Raw genomic sequence first — 16,496 nt, forward strand, 5'->3', positions numbered from 1 at the left:
ACTTTTAATGAGAGTCAATGGGCATAGTTTTTTTCATTCTAGGGCGGAAATGCATCACCAGTCTGACAAAAAAAAAACAGTTTTATTGGTGAATAAAGAATAAATATTTATCTTGCACATCTAAAACTATATATATCAATATATTTCAAAATACCTTCATTTTATAATTAAATTTTAATCATTTTTTTTTTTTTATGTCTTAATCAAGGTCATTGGGTGGGTGGGGCGGCGCCCTCGTGCCCTTGATTGATCAGCCGCTACTGGTGCTCTGATTGTCTGATCCTGATCGGTTTCTTTGGTTGAACCTTTGAGCCTGCCTGCCCTTGTTTGATCTGTTTGCCTGGCCTGTCTTTAGACTCCTGCATGATTCTTATGTGGACTGAACTGAGATGCCTCTCTTTATCCTCTGACATGGGAGCGGGCTCGGAGCTTGTCCGCCTGGCTGTGTGTTTCCAGGATGGTGCCGCCTGTGGAGCTGGTTTACAGTTGCCCTCTGTATCTCTGCTTCTTTCTGTATGTCTGCTTCTGTCTCCTTGAACCCCAGTCGGCCTCGGCAGATGGCCGCAAATAATGAGCCTGGTCCTACTAGAGGTTTCCTCCTGTTAAAAGGGTGTTTTTCCTCTCTGCTGTCGCTATAAGCATGCTTGGTGTGAGGGACTGCCTTTTAGTCAATGCAATCAACTGGTTTTCCTTAAATAGAAAACTTTGAATCAATTTGACTGTATAATCTGTTTGAGTTATCTCTGTAATGTGCCTTGAGATGCCATGTGTTGTGAATTGGCACTATATAAATAAACTAAATTGAATTGAATTTCCTAGCATCCCTTAGGGAATAAAGGCATGAAGAAAATAGCTTATACATTTATTGCGACTCCAAAGAGTTTTACACTACTCGCATTCATTATGGATGCAAGCTACACTGCTACCCTGGGGTAGACTAACATATGCCAGGTTGTCATACAATCAAAGCAGTTTGACCACCAACAGCAGCCAAGGAGTGTAAAGTGTCTTGCACAAAGACACAATGACGGAGCTGAACAGAGTGAGGTTCAAAGCAGCAGCTCACTTGTTACAGGACATGCCCCTACAAGATGAGCAACCATGTCAAATTCACAGTCACTGTCCACTTCTTCTGTTACATACTATAGGCTTAGTTCAGCAACTGTCCTTAATTTTTCTCTGATTAAACAGATATTTTCTTCTTATTATGATATCCTTATTTTATAAATTTCATACTATAGTATTTTATAGTCCTTATTTACTCTATTCATACTATGCAGGAAGACTTTACTTCCTGCATAGAGAGAGAGTCAGCAATACAACCAACTCTAATACAACCTACTCCACACACTTCAAAGGACACATTCTGCTGCTCTGGCGTCAACCCCTTCACCCCTTCAACATAATAGCTGATGAACTCCCCATAACTGACCTTTTTTTTTTTTTTTTTACCTCTAATTTGCAGGGAATCTTACCTTCTTAAACATCACACCTCATATCTTTCCAAAACATAAAAAACATTGATCCCTCCACTGTCACTTCAAGTATCCACTCTTCCTGCGTCCATGACTTCAATAATCTGTTCACACCTGATGATCTGGTCTCTCTCAACAACACTGGTCTCCATAATATTCCTGACTCACTTGCTCCATTAAAAAAAAGATTTGTTTCTTTCTCTGATTCCACCCATTGGTTCACCCCTAATTTCAGACGCATGAAAGCCAAAGGCCAACTTGAAAGACTTTACAGAAAAACTGGTCTCACTATACACAAAGAAATGTGCAATAATCACATCTTTGACTAAAAGGGCTCTATTGTCAGCACTGAAACACAGTACTATTCCAGCTTCATCACTGCTATTCAACATAGTTGTAAGTCACTTTTCAACTGTACTCAACAATATTATCAAACCTTAGACCTAGACTTGGACAAACTTTATTGTCATTTTATATACGAAGAGTGTATACAAATGACACATACTGATATTCTTAGTTTGATGAAGTCTGTGACATGATTTAGAGTTTTTTCAACATTCAGCTGTCTGATGGCGGTGGGGAAGAAGCTGTTTTGGAATCTGCTGTACCTGCATCGAATGCTGCAAAGCCTGTTCCCAGAGGGCAGCAGGGAGAATAGTCCATGGTGGAGGTGTGATGGGGTCATTGATGATGTTACAGGTTGAGGACACGCAGCGCTGGGATAAAATGTCTTTTATGAAGGGAAGAGGAGCCCCGAGGATCTTCTCTGCAGTTCTCACTACTCTCCCCCCTTCTTCCAGTCTGCGACGCTACAGCCCCCACACAATACAGTGAGACAGCTGGTCAGAACTTCCCCCTTATTATTGACAGCGCCTCCATCTTACCCTCCCCCCAGCTTAAGAGTCTATGTGTCATCCTTAATAGCACCCTATCCTTTAAATCTCTCATATAAATAACATTAGCTGGTCTGCTTACTTCCACTTAAGAAGCATCAAGCCACTCTATCCCTCCCTTACCCAACACACTGCTACCATACTTTTCCAGAGCCTCTGCTCTCCTCTTTGGCCTTCCTCAAAAATAACTCCATAAGTTACATATGGTCCAGAACTCAGCTGACCGCATTATAACAAGAACTCCCTCTATACAACACATCACCCTGATCCTCCGACAACTCCACTGGCTCCCTGTACAGTTCTGCATTCAATATAAAATTGTCATGGTGACATTCTTGGCCCTTCAGCACCTTGCCCCACCATAACTGTCAGGCCTCCTGCATGTTCCCACCCCCTCCCGTGCCCTTAGATTCTCATTTGCTTTACACCTGTCTGCCCCTTCCGCCCATCTCACCACCATGGAAAGCAGAGCATTCAGCCACTCTGCCCCCTTCTCTGGAACTCTCTACCAGCCCTACTTAGGTTTCTAAGGACTCACTTCCCCATTTCAAATCACAACTCAAAACTCATCTGTTTAAGGTTGCCTATTCTCTTTATTATCAATTTCCCTGTCTCAGCCTCTGTATTCTTAAATGGTTATTATTCTGTGTTTTGACATTTCTGCCATTGTGTGTTTATCTTCTGTACGGTAACCTTGAGTGTCTAGAAAGGCGTCTTTTAATTAAAATGGATTATTATTATCATTACTCCTAATTTTGAGATCAGGATGTCGTGATTATGAGAAAAGATGAATTCCATTATTACGAGAAAATGTGTCAATTTTATTTTTCTTTTGGTGAATGAAAAATACTATGTTTAAATCACAGTTTACCTTAACTAGAAACATTATTTTTGATTAAATTATTTTCCAAAAAAGACCAATTTGCCAGCTTACTTTATATAACTGATTATTACTCTGCAGTCAAATCACATATAATGACAACAACAAAAAAACATACAAATACATATTTTCATCTGTAAATAAAACAAACACTAAGCCATCATCCAAATAGTGTTTACTTAGACCGTTATGAGCCTGAGACTAGAGTGGTCAGCAGACATAAACATTGTTCTGCAACAATAGCCAGTAGTACCTAATGACACATCCATGTACTAGGCATTGGAATTTAAATGCTTTATTAATATTATATTCAGATCAATACTCGTTTTTCATTCCTCAAGGAATCAAATAATTTTTTTGCACCTTGTCACACTTTTTGTTTGTCTTGTCACCTCTCCGCTAGGCTATGCTGACTTGCGCTGCATCATTACGTCTGTGTTTAGCAGATTAATCTGCAGCTTCGCCTTTAGTTGTGTGTGTCAATGCTGCCATTGATACACTGAACTCCCTGTGTTTTCCTTGCTGGCACCAGCACATATGTCGAAAGGCCAAATGGCCACCAGGGAGTGAGTTTCACTGGGAAAAAGAAATACCAAACCTGCATGTGTATGAAAGGTGAGCAAAGTGATGGTGGCTCTTATGTGGCCATCCCTGAGCAAACATTGCTTGTTTCTGTATATTTATACATCTCTGTGAGTGTGGATGGCATGAGGTGGTCAGGTGTATTTTTCCTAAACAGCTTATGTACACAAGCACCAGAGGGTGCAAGCAATCATATAGTATATGTGGTGAGTGATGGGCACTCTGTGGTGGTCATCCTCTCATGTCTCAATCCAGTGAGCAACAGTTATGGAAACTTAAAGGGATCAAAAGAGGCTGTGAAACAAAAAGGTGTGTAGTAGCTGACGGAGAGGGGTGTTTATTAAGCACCAAGGACTCTCAGAGGAGTGAAAGACATAAGCATTACTGGAATGACAATGTAAAGCTTTGAGCCACTTAGTTTATTAATTGTAAAGCCTAAAGCCGGGCGTACACTGTGTGAGTTTTTTCAATCGTTGCACACAGCTGCTGCTCACACGTTGCACGTTGGACTGAGCTCGCCATTGAGATGGAGCTGCTCTGACGCGTCTATCTAGAAGCCAAACGAGTAGAAAGGGAATATGAAGCTCACTAGAGTGAAACGCGCAATTTGTGCATTTTTGTGCTGAAAGCCCTCAAAAGAAAAGGCGACAACGTATTTGGACAAAGACATGGCTGAACAAACGTGGCTACTATGGTCTGCCAATTTTACAGAAAGAACTGCATTTCACTCATTACATCCCTGACACGCTGCTTTATTTAAATCTCAGAGGAAGAATAAAAAGAAGAATCCTTGTTCGCGCATGCACACTGAGCGATTTGCCCTTGACAGTCTATATAATAATATATATCAGGAATCGTGAGATCGGGAGCAGATCAAACATGTTGGATTTGCTCCCGATCTCACGATTCCTGATTGGGAGGTGGTCGTGGGAGGCTGATCGCCGCTGGTAACCCCCTGTACACTATACAACTCATGACGCACGATCAGGCTGAAAGTCGGCCCGATCGAATGATTCTCGCACGACTGGAAAATCGTCCCGAAAATCCGGGCTTCATATAATATATTCTTCGTGAGTTTAGGGATGTATTTTAACTCTTACTGGAATGGACATTTGGATGTATCCTGTGATTTCTTTAAGAGGAGAGGAGCTTGCAATGCACAAATGTCCCCACTGTAAGTCTTTAGAATAAACTTACTGTAGTACTCTCAAACCTTTACTGGCCATTAAAGCCAATGTGTGACTTACAAGGTGCAGATTTTTTATTAGAATTAACTCTAATAAATGTAATAGGTTGTTGATCTTAACTAATCTGTTCTGGCTACATGGTTGCTTTCCTTCTGAAAAAACAAAACAAAGAAAAACATCAAAAAAGCCTCCAAAACATCCCAGCCTCAAGTCTTCTGCAGCCCCTGTTACTTTTAAAGATCTCCCTTGTCATAGCTCCATCCATTTTCCTTTATACCCTGACCATCTTTGCAGCTTATTGAAAGCAACTCACTAAAATAATGCCACCATCATGTTTCACAGGCTGTGTGTGTGTGTGCTTTTGCGCAATGTTAAGTGTTTTGGATCTAAGCTAAAAGTATCTATTTTTAAGCTCATTTGTGCAGACGGGACAAAATTGTATATTGCTAATTTAACCTTTCAAGCACAATGGTTTTTATTATAGAAGCGCTTTTTTTCCCTAACCTGTGAGTGTGCATTCTGTTTTTTTTTATGTATGATTATGTTTAATTTGTATGATTATATGTTGATGGAATTTTAATGGAACTGCTGCTTGCTGAGGGACTACCCTGTCTGTTCCTCAATAACACCTGGGATAAGCTTAGTCTTCCTATAAAAAATAAAAAAATAAAATAAAATGAATTAACAAAGAAAGCTCATTTGTACCAATTTCAACCAGCATTGTAGAAAAACTACATGGGGGATAGAAGAACACTCAAAGTAGCAGAACACAGCAAACACCCAACAAAAACCAAACAAAAAACAGCTAAAAAGCTCTCTGTTGCTTTTACAATGTGATCATTGTGTTGGAAATTTGGAACGCGAACCTGCACCAGCCTCCAACTCTTGCAGAACAGCAGCACTCCATATACCTTAATTGTTTCCTGCAACTTTGACCTTATGCACTGAAGTTGAATAAATACATCCCACCTGTACAATCCTTCACATAGCTCTATGCAAAACAGACATGGAGTCATTGAATATTGCTGTTTTGCTGAAAACAAAAGAAACAATATTTGTTTGATTTATGAAAAAGGACAATACCTTGTTAGGTTCCCTAAAAGTTAAACTACAACATGAATCAGAGATTTCTACTCATCATCAAATAGGCTATCTTCTTGTAATTGAAAAATGTCATTGGTAAGTCAATTAAAAGTTGAGATTACATAGTGAAAATAAGAGGACGGGTTGTGATAAATGGGACACATCCTAGCATGTCTGGAAAAATCCATATCTGCACACTGGAATGCACATTAATCATTGATCTAAGGTGTGTTTTCTTCTTGACAGAGCCAGATAGACTAGGATTGGAAAATTGTTAGCAAAGTACAGCTGGGTGAACCATTTACACATATGCACACCCCTGACTCTGTCTCTGCTAAATGAAAGACAGAGACAGTATAATAACATCAGTACAATATGGCTAATTTAAAAGTCCAAGACTCATCGAGTGACAGCTATGTCAATATGAAAATGATTCAGAAAACAATACCGTGTGATACTTTGTGGAGGACCTTCCCCGGGTATTGTCCATCTTTATTAGTTAAGTCTGTCCCACCTCTACTATTTTTTCTGAAACCTCTGTAAACCACTTAAACCAGCCAAAGTGTTGCTTGTATACTATCAAAAACAGTTTGAAGAACCTGGTTTGAGGTACTGTGATGGTGTGAGGAGCTTGTGAACTGGGTGGTCCCTCGACCAAAAGAACAGAGAGTACACCTAATTTGACCACAATAAATATTTCAGTCAAAATAGACCTATAATGCAGTGAACAATGTGTGCTGCCATGGCATTTATGGACATGACTCAACCCAAGGGGGGGAGAAAAAAATGGACACGGACTGCATTGATTGCTGACAGACGAATATGAAATTGATCCTGGAGGTAAATCAGAGCAACGCTTTCCCTCTCTGTTGCTTGCTGACTTGGCCAGCTTGAGCTGGTTACTATGACTGTCATAAGGGAGAGTTTCTTTTTTCATTACTAGGGTTGGGAAGTACTCTAAATCATGCATAATCTTACTCGTCCAATGACTTTAGGATGCAGGGAAGAATTGTGAATTAATTATCTTGGTTAATTCTGCAATTCATTCTATTCTGTCACTTGAGGTTGTGTTTTCATCTTGTCTGAAAGTTTGCGCTTGGATAAAAAAAAAACATTTTTTTTTACCAATGCATATTTATTCAATTCCCTTTAGTCAGGTTCTTTAAAAGAATTAGTGCTTTAGCTATAACAGGTTAAAGTCATGTATAATTTAATTTGACTGTGAATTTCTGTTTGGACCCGTTTTGTTAAATCCACTCCACAGATTTGATGTTGGATTCCAATTTGACTTCCGTGGGAAAATATGTGGAATTATGACCTTTAAACAAACCAACTGAGATTAAACTTTTAGGAGAATTATTGGATTCATATTTTGAGATTCATTTACAGAAGTACAATTTTGAAAATTGAAATTGAGGTAAAATTTGTACCCCAAAACAGTCAAATGAAAACATAAAATAATACAAGGGTACTCAGTTGTAAAACCACTTTATCCAGTATGAGACAAACCAAAGCTTAAAATTAAATGTGACAATTTTGTAATTGTATACATGCATTACTTTCACTACTTTCTCGATTCAAGATAATTCATATTTCGCACAGGTTCGTCTAAGAATAATTGAGAACTATGAGCAAACAATTTACTTGTCTGTAATTTTACTTGACTTAGGATATGAAAAAAATTTCCTCAGTGAAGTCAAGTAAATGACTACGAGGCTGCAGTTTGCACCTAATTTTACTTTGGATTACAATATTAATTGCAATTATTATGGAAGAAAACGGTTTCCAAGCATGGTTACGAACATTGACATTTAAGGATTTAAGGAAGATTTCGTCTTCTGTAGCTTTATTATAATTAGATGACAGCATTTTACTTTTTTTTTGAAGGTGGGTGTGGTAACCCTTAACATGCCTTCAATGTATACTAACACATTTGTATCCTAACAAGACTTAACCTCTTGAGCAAAATAGATGTTTTATCATTTCTGAAATTGCAATATTTATGCTGTTGTTTATCTCTTAAATATGTGTTATAAACTAACTCTAATGTACCAAAAGGAGGGCTTGATTTTCATAATCAATACCTAACCCACAATTTGAACTAAAAAAGAAATAAAGCTAAAGAGGTTTGTGTTAAAGCCCATTTTTCTCAAATTATAAGGTTAAAAAAAATAAAAGCACAAAAAAACATTTAAAAAAATGAATGCATTTTATTTCTGGAGAGCAGGCCAGCCAGCTTTCCTATGATAACTCTGGTAGAATGTTAAATGTTCAGCTGGGAATGGTTGTAAATCTGTCTATTTAGCAAAATCAGTAAATCTGCCTTAGGCAGGAAACTCTGTGCTGATAGTTCCTGAGTGAGGAGAAAAGATTTTAGGGAGACATGGAGGCAGTTGAATATTATGGACACAAACAGGCAGCAAGGAGCTCATCTTGGAAAAGAGTTAGGACAGTAAGATATATTTTAGAAACTACATTTATCCCTTTTTTTACTGTTTAAACGTAGAGTGCTGGGGGAAAGTTATTTAGCTAAATCAGACCTCCTTAACTTTTTGACCTCTTAAGGTAGGTGTCTCAGATAAAACAAATTGTAATGCTTTAAAAACAGATGGTAATATTTTAACTGAAAAAATGAACTACACCAAAAGGGCCTTTGTTGATAAAAAAAAAAAAAACTAAAATCTAACAGCTGGTGAGAACTTACAACACAAAGATATAAATTTTATCTAGCCATGAGAAAAATATTTGGTCAATATTTCTTTTCATATTTAATTTCCATTCATAAATGTTGGAAGGATTTTCAGTGAGCTGTCTGTTGATCATCACACCACAGCAACTAAAAAGGATTGGCAGTCAATATTATGTTCTTTTTTTGTAATTTTCACCAGTTTTACAACAGAATTAAACAAAAACTTTATAAAAGTTTCTATAGTATATTTTCCTTAGAATATCAGAGAATGCCTTTATATTTTAGGTCAATGTGAGACATGTCTTTTTTTTCCATTTGGTCAGCAGTTGTTCTCTTTCAAACCCAGTTTGGTATCTCACTAAGGGGGCAGTGCCTTCAGGTGCTTGGCACTCGACATTCTTGTTTTCGGATGAAACTCCTTCAGCTGTTCTAGCCCCAAATTACCTATTTAATGGATCGTTGACTGCTGGAAGGGTTAGTCCTAACAATGTTTTCTTTTTGTTTTTTTGACACAGATGAGAGGAAGTTTTCAATAATAAAACTTATATTTTCCATTTTATTTTATTAGAATGGTAGGTTTCTCGAGTTGTTGCAGACCTCTGTTTATTTTTTCTACTTTTTTTTTAATGTCCTCTTTGTTGCTTGCTAAACCTATAGGGATAGCCAACTGCTGGTTGGGAAATATCACTGTGGTCCTGACTTGCTATTGTAATTCTTTACTATCAGGAAGTCCACAAATTGTAGTTAAAAGTCTTCAGCTGATCCAAAATCCTGCAGCTAGAGTTCTGATTAAAATTAAAAAGAGAGATCATATCTCTCCTATTATAGCCTTTTTTCATTGGCTCCCTGTTAAATCAAGAATATACTTTAAAATCCTCCTTCTCACATCTTAAACCTTAAATCTTATGTTATAGATCTGATTGTTCCTTATTTCCCAAACAAAGCACTTTGCTCTCAATCTGCAGGTTTACTAGTGGTTCCTAGAATTTCTAAAAGTAGAATGGGAGGCAGATCTTTTAGTTATCAGGGTCCTCGTCTGTGGAACCAACTACCAGTTTTAGTCCGTGAGGCAGACACCCTGTCAACTTTTGAGGGTAGGCTTAAAACTTTCCATTTTGATCAAGCTTATAGTTAGAGTGGTTCAGGTTATCCTGAGGTATCTCTATAGTTATGCTGCTATAGGCTTAGACTTCTGGAGGACATAGGGACCCCTATTTCATCATTCTGCTTCATTCTATCTCTATTCTCCACCTCTGTAGAATCTGTTAGTTTAATCCCTAACGTTACACTCTATCTCATTTTTCTCATAGTAGCTTCACCTTGTCTGTTCCTGTTTGGCTCTCTACTGTAATTTTTGTTAAATCATGAACTCTGACCTTAATTAAAGCAAGTGAGTCCTTCAAAGGTTCAGCACTGCTCCATGTCCCCTCATTTCATAGCTAATGTTCTTTAGACTGAAAGTTCAAACTGTTCCTGAATTTCATTATATGATGGTATAACACACAGGTCTCAAACTCAAATCCTTGACGGCTGGTGTCCTGGTGCTTTTAGATGTATACCTTGCCCTTAACATTTGAATAATAGCTGAATAATGTCATTAGCAGCAGTCAAGCTCTGCTGATGAGCACATATTGGAGTGAGGTGTGTTGAAGCAGAGACACATTTAAATTTTATTCTTTGAAACAGTGATCAGTGTCATAATGAAAATGAACATTCCCCCCAACACACACACACAAATATTAAACACAATATGTGATTTGTACCACATTATGTAAAGGGAGCCCTTCAATCACAGGAAGGAATATTTCAAAGCAAACCACACACAGCTTGTAAAGATTCAGCTTTACAGAGTATCAAGATCCATAACTCTCAGGATCTTGTCATTCAGCTGGAGTTGTTTGCCCTTGGCATTCTTGAAGTATGATTGGCTGGAAAAAATCAACAACTGCCAAAAGACTGATTTGTGTTATGGAATAACTTTTGAAGTCGTCTCTGCTGTCGTCAGTCCAGTGTGTGTGTTTGTTTGGCCTATCCACTGCTGTTTTTCTCTACTTCTTAATGAAAAGGACAGGTGCCTTAAAGATGATGTTTGTTCTGTGAGATCTGCATCAAAAGAAGTGCATCAAACATCACATATTTTTATGATGAAATAAATGGTATCACTGAGATCAGCTTGATTTTGTGCATGTTTTTCATAATAGAATGTTTGTTTATTACCTAAGCAGTAGCATATTCTACATAAAGGCCACATCACTTTCGTATAAAAATCGTTTGCCTGGTGTTAAAAACCCCAGATCCAACCCATAAACTAGTAACACAATGTTCCCTGGTTCTTCAAAATATCATCTCAGCTTGATTTGGTCACCTTACTGGATTATTTGCTCTACAAAAATTTGCATGATTTTTTAAAAACTTTTTTGGAATGAATTGTATGATCAAATACTCCCCTTGTGGTATATAACATCTGCCTGTCTATCATCAGCATCTGCACTACCTAATCTAAATCAAGTAAATAAGCCCTGGGCAAAAGCAATAGCAATACCTCATCTGTGATGCTCAGTCTCTGATCATTGTATCTCAGAGTAAGCTTCCAATGCCAGCAATTTGCAGTAGTGCAAACCTTGCTCCTGCCTTGCACTATTCCATAGGAAGTGCAAAACATAATACCCTTTATGTCAGTGTAGTATTTGTATTAGTATTTATCTTTTTTTATGAAGAGAGTGGATGTTTGAGTCAGCTAAGGGAGAAGGTGTTTGTTGCAGATAGGGCAGTGAAAGTACCCCATGCACAATATACAATGCCAGAAGCAGTGTGATTAGGTTACTAGAAAGCATCAGCTCACTGTGGGTATGATTAGATTGTAGTTTTGGCATTAAGCCAGTTAGCCAACTCCTTATTCTCTGGTGGCCAAGTCACACAGGTGTATACAAGCCAACACTCTGTGAATAAGAGACTACTGCTGCTACCAGGTTCCTTCATGCAATGACTTGGACCTTGATATAGTGATACCATGAAAATTAAACCATGCTAGAGATTGCTTGTGCTCAATTTTGTGCAATCGAAAGCATATTGTACTCCAGCAGACCTCTCTTCAACACTGCATAGACCACTGAAGTTAAGTCTAAATTGTAATGTTTAGATTTTTCTGTATGAAAGTTTTTAGCTATGCTAACAACCTTAATTTTATTTGACATACTGTTCTAACAAATAAACTTAAATACAATAGAATAAAAGATGGCTACTGAAAGAGGAGGTTTTATATATAAGCAACAGTCCGCAAGTGTTATTTGACTTTGGAGAACTTTAAGTGGTTTAAATTGGAACAAAATATTTATTCCCTCTCTTTGAAATATGTCCACCTAACACTTTATTGACATAGAACATTAATAGCAAACAGAAGTGTATTTCTTTTTTATATGTTTTTGTCTTCCATTATTACAACACAGTTTTCCAGAGAAAGCAGGGATGTATTTCAACAACGAAACACATTTTGAACCTGATGAACTGAGAGAAAAAAGGAGGATCACTGGGTGGTGCAGGGTGAAGAGCAAATGAGAAGTTTAGGGTGCCCACTTGCAAATGAAAACATGGTATTTGCAGTAATCCACATTTTACCCCAAAAAAGTAAACACCAGAGCTCCAACTATCTTTTGATCTCCTTTTTTCCATTCTGCAGTAGGTTTCTTTATAGAAAACCTGAATAATTTACCTAACTATGTCTGCCACAGCAAGTGACAATAACACTTTCTGCTTATTTGCAAGCACCCTACTGTAAGCCCACACTCTTAGCAATCGACAAAGTCCATGGTGCTATTTCTTGGCACTGCAGCTCTGTTTAAAACCACCACCACTCAATCATAATTGGCTACATGGTTCTGAAGCAACTTGCTTGATATAAAAAAGCTGCTTTTAGATAGACAGAAAAGGAAAAAATAAATAGTCCTCAGAACTTCTTGTAACATCATGTTTAACGTGTGTTTCTGGAGCTGTATTTACGTCAGAGCAGTATAATTAGCATCTTCAGAGGGGCGCTAAATTATTTTATAATTTGATCATAGTGGATTTGCTCAGCTGATAGCATTTACTGTGTAAGATATTACACGCCAAGTGCTAATGTAGCCAGACGTATCAAAATGCTTTGAAGCTAGCTGGACACAACAAGCCATAATCCAGATCAGAAGATCTTACCTAGCAGTCATACTTTGTAAACAACAACATAGTAACAAATACATTATTTCCTAATTAATCACAACTGACCTCCCTTCCCAAAAGGACAATTCACACAAACAACTTCCTTAAATGCTTCTGGAGAGATGAGGATGTCAGTCAGCCGCACCTCTCAGCTGACCCATATGGTTACATGTCCTCGAATGTGTTTTCTTTACACTGGCTTGCTGCAGATGTATTACTTCCTTTTGTGTTGTAAAACAAAATCTTGGCGTCCCTTCACTCAAATCACAGAAGGTTTTAAAATTACATCTTTTTTTCTTGGTAAACCTAAAATGATTCTTCACACGCACAGCATTTTGGAACAGAGAGCCTTTAGCCTGCTTGCAGAATGTTTTCATCCATCTATATAATTTTTTTAGTGAACATAGTTCTTCATATTAGGGAGAGAAAGTGGTGAATTTCATGGTGTTCTGTTGTTTCAGCACTAAGGAAGCTATGCTTTCAATAGTGCAGTTAGGTCATGTAGTGCAATGAATTTATTGCATAAACTGAATATCCTTGCTCACTATAAATCTCCCTTTCAAGAAAGTTGCACAAGCTTTCAAAGGGCAAGGAAGGAGGAAACACCATTCCTTTATCCTTTACTGGATAGCTAAGCAGGAATGATTGGCCATGTGTGAAATTATTATCTTTCATTAAAGATCCCCATTTCCTATAAAGATTGGGACTTTTTCCTGTACTAATACTTAAATATTACCTGTAGGAAAAAGCTGCTAATTTTTTCCATCTTGCAGGCCAGTGTTTCCCAACCTTTATTGATTCATGTATCCCCTTAGGCATTTTATCTTGTAGTACCCCCTTGGTCAAATGTGTTATTTTTGAAAAATAGAAAGCACAACTTATCATAAAATAAAAAAAATATGAAATGAATTTCCTTAACTCAAACATTTATTGCTCATTCATTTCATTCTTTTCAATTAGAATAAAAGCAAAACATAAATATGCTCCCTGGAGAGTGTACCAGAATAAATACAAAAATAAATCAAGTTGCAAATATGTTTTTTAACAGCAACTGGAGCTCTTCTGAATAAATCCCCTATACATAAATACTTGCATACATACATTCATACATACATACATACATACATACATACATACATACATACATACATACATACATACATACATACATACATACATACATACATACATACATACATACATACATACATACATACATACATACATACATACATACATACATACATACATACATACATACATACATACATCTAAACTAGACAAATTAGGGGAAAAACAATTAACTAAATAATATTCATATTCACTATGTAATTTGTACTTTGTTTTGATTATTGACTGTGTTGATAAAGCACTTGACATTCTCCTGATACCCTAGCTATGGGATGTTTTAAATATTTATATTTTACTGCAGCCGCTCTCACTCGCGGAGAAGTAATGAAATGCACCAATACACACTTGTCTTTCAGGTAAATATTGGTTAGGACATCTTTTAAATCTTTTCGGTTGATAAAATCTTGGTTTGTTTGTCATTTGGGTCCTTACAGAACAAAACTGCAATGCACTGGCGGACTACTAGGAATACCAGTGCCCCTGGTTGGGAATCACTTTTGTAAGCGTATGAGTTGTATGGAGCTCTGTGCATGAGCTTGATTAAGCTATAAGCCTATCCATCTAGTGTGTAAAAAGTTATTCTGATCTGATCAAACTTAACTGCAAAAAGATTAACAAGCTGTCCAAATTCTGTGCATACTGCAAAAAAATATTTCATTGAAAAGAAGATCCGGCCAGAGCATATCACCCACATGGACGAGGTTCCACTCACCTTCGATATTCCCAATATCAGAAGTCATCCTTCTCTGTAGTTCCTGCCCGTCAGACTAATGGCCAGAAACTTTCACCCATGGTTATTTTCAAGAGGAAGACCTTGCCAAAATAAAGCTTTCCAGCCAATGTCGTCATTAAAGCTAAAGCGAAGGGATGGATGGATGACAAAAAGATGAATGAAGGACTGAGGGATATTTATGTCAAGAGACTGGGTGGCTTTTTCCAAACCGCTCTGACCCTATTGATTAAAGACTCCGTGCGCGCCCTTATCACCGATGATGTCAAAAAACAAGTGAATAAAACTAATTTGGAAAATTGGTATAATTTTGGATTACCTAAAGAACTCTAGCCGCTAGATATTGGTGTCAACAGGTTGTTCAAAGCTAGACTGCAATCTGCATAGATGCAGTGGATGACAGAAGGCAAACAACCTTTCACAAAGACAGGGAGACAGTGCCGGGCGACTTGTGCCACTATCTGCCGATGGATCGTAGATGCCTGGGCTGATATATCAGTCCAAATGAGGTCAGAGCTTCCACCAAGGCAGGAATAATCACTGAACTATCAGGCTACAGCAGCGACTCTGACTCGGATAATGACGAGAAGGAGTCGGGCATGTTGGATGCTGCACTCACCCAACCGTTCAATACGTAAAAAGAACAAGAAGAATTTGAGGGATAAGTAGACGGGGAATGAAATAAAATATGAGCCTTATGTGTTATATACAGTACTTTAACTGAACAGTGGTGAGATGTTTGGTTGGTAACTTTTCATTTAGCTGTATCAGGTTGTGCTTCTTTTATGTGTTTACAGCTGAACAAGGCCGGGAGATATTGTAAATATGTACATTTACGTTTGAACAACATTGAGTTATTGTAATGGCACCAACTACTACTTAAACAATTTTGTGACTTACTATATTGTGAGTGCACTTACCTTTGATTTAGTGGTATCAGACTTATTCAATATGTGTTTACTGATCAGAGAAAAGTTTCCCTTCAGTTTTTAAGTTAACTAATTGTGAATGCACTAATGTTGGATTTCAACTTTAACTTCATAGACTCCTATGCTTTCCTAATGTGCAGCTGGCTCTATTTAATAGAAGTCTATGTAGAGGGGAACTTACCATGGAAGTTACCGGAGTTGTCAGACCGCTGGTTCGTATTATATCAATAACTTCTGACTGAATGATTTTTCTGACTTGTTGACATTCCCTTTAGCACAGCTCCATCTAGGGGATGCATAACGCAACCCCAGTCAAACGTTTGACTGCAGTAGCTTCTAATGTATTCGCCTTATAATCCAGTGTATCTTATAGTGCAGAAAATACTTAAATCAGGGGTCTTCAATGTTTTCGAGGCCAAGGACCCCCAAACTGATGGCAAGATGGAGCAGGGACCCCCTAATTTTATATATATTGTATGAAAATGTGATATATCAAACTGGCCCATTGATGGGACAGGTGTGAATAAAACGGTTGCCAGCTTGAAAGAGCTCCTGTGTGTCGCTGAATGTGTGCATTGATGACTGAAAGACATCTTCTGCCTCCCTTTATTTGTTTACCACAGTGTGTTGAATTCATGTTAGTGTATTAAAAGACATTTCAATTAGTGAATAAAATTGCAGGGGGAATATAAAAAAAATTGTCAAATAAACCAAAACTTTTGCGAC

The 16,496-nt window shown here is 37.7% G+C and overlaps 1 protein-coding gene across 6 annotated transcripts in view; it reads right to left on the bottom strand.

Moving 5' to 3' along the window:
* Positions 1-16,496, bottom strand: part of astn1 (astrotactin 1) — a 486,347-nt gene that overhangs the window by 50,481 nt on the left and 419,370 nt on the right. The gene's annotated exons all lie outside the window — the stretch shown is intronic.

Source organism: Cyprinodon tularosa, unplaced genomic scaffold (assembly GCF_016077235.1).
Source record: "Cyprinodon tularosa strain WSP-4 unplaced genomic scaffold, ASM1607723v1 ctg45, whole genome shotgun sequence".
Classification (NCBI taxonomy): Eukaryota; Metazoa; Chordata; class Actinopteri; order Cyprinodontiformes; family Cyprinodontidae; genus Cyprinodon; species Cyprinodon tularosa.